This window comes from Triticum aestivum, chromosome 7D, assembly GCF_018294505.1.
Source record: "Triticum aestivum cultivar Chinese Spring chromosome 7D, IWGSC CS RefSeq v2.1, whole genome shotgun sequence".
Taxonomy (NCBI): domain Eukaryota; kingdom Viridiplantae; phylum Streptophyta; class Magnoliopsida; order Poales; family Poaceae; genus Triticum; species Triticum aestivum.
This window is the reverse complement of record NC_057814.1, coordinates 130,601,185-130,601,841: the sequence shown is the minus strand read 5'-3', so window position 1 is coordinate 130,601,841 and position 657 is coordinate 130,601,185.

Here is a 657-nt window from a genome sequence, read left to right as displayed (position 1 = left end):
CCGCAAAATCTTGTGGGCCTTCAGTTGGGCTGGCCCATTTAAACTTGATGGGCCGGTCCACGTGTCAACATATCATAGGCGCGGCTCGCCCATTGGATGAGTGACACCTGTGCCAACGCGGACCTGACACTACTAGGAAAAGGGCCATAGATGGAATGGCCACTAATGGCGCACCAGACATGTGGTGCGCCATTGCTATGTAGCAGTGGCGCACCATGTGCTGGTGCGCCATTAGTGTGAAATATACTAATGGCGCACCAGACACACGGTGCGCCATTAGTAACAAATTTTAATTTTTTTATTTTGCCAGACATACTAATGGCGCACCAGGACATAGTGCGCCATTACTAGTTGTAACTAGTAATGGCGCACCAGCAACATAGTGCGCCACTACAATATTTTTTTTATTTTTTACTTTTTTGCAAAACTACTAATGGCGCACCAGGGGCAGTGCGCCATTACTAGTTTAAGCTAGTAATGGCGCACTGCTCCCCCGTGCGCCATTAGTGTATATTTCATGGACACTTGATCTCGATCCCCCTCCATCTCGATCGCTATCCCACCTCGCCAGATCCGGTCCCCCTCGCCGCCGAGCACCCCCTGCACCCTCTACCCCGCTCCACCGGGCGCCGCCGCCGACCCCCCGCACCCTCCCCC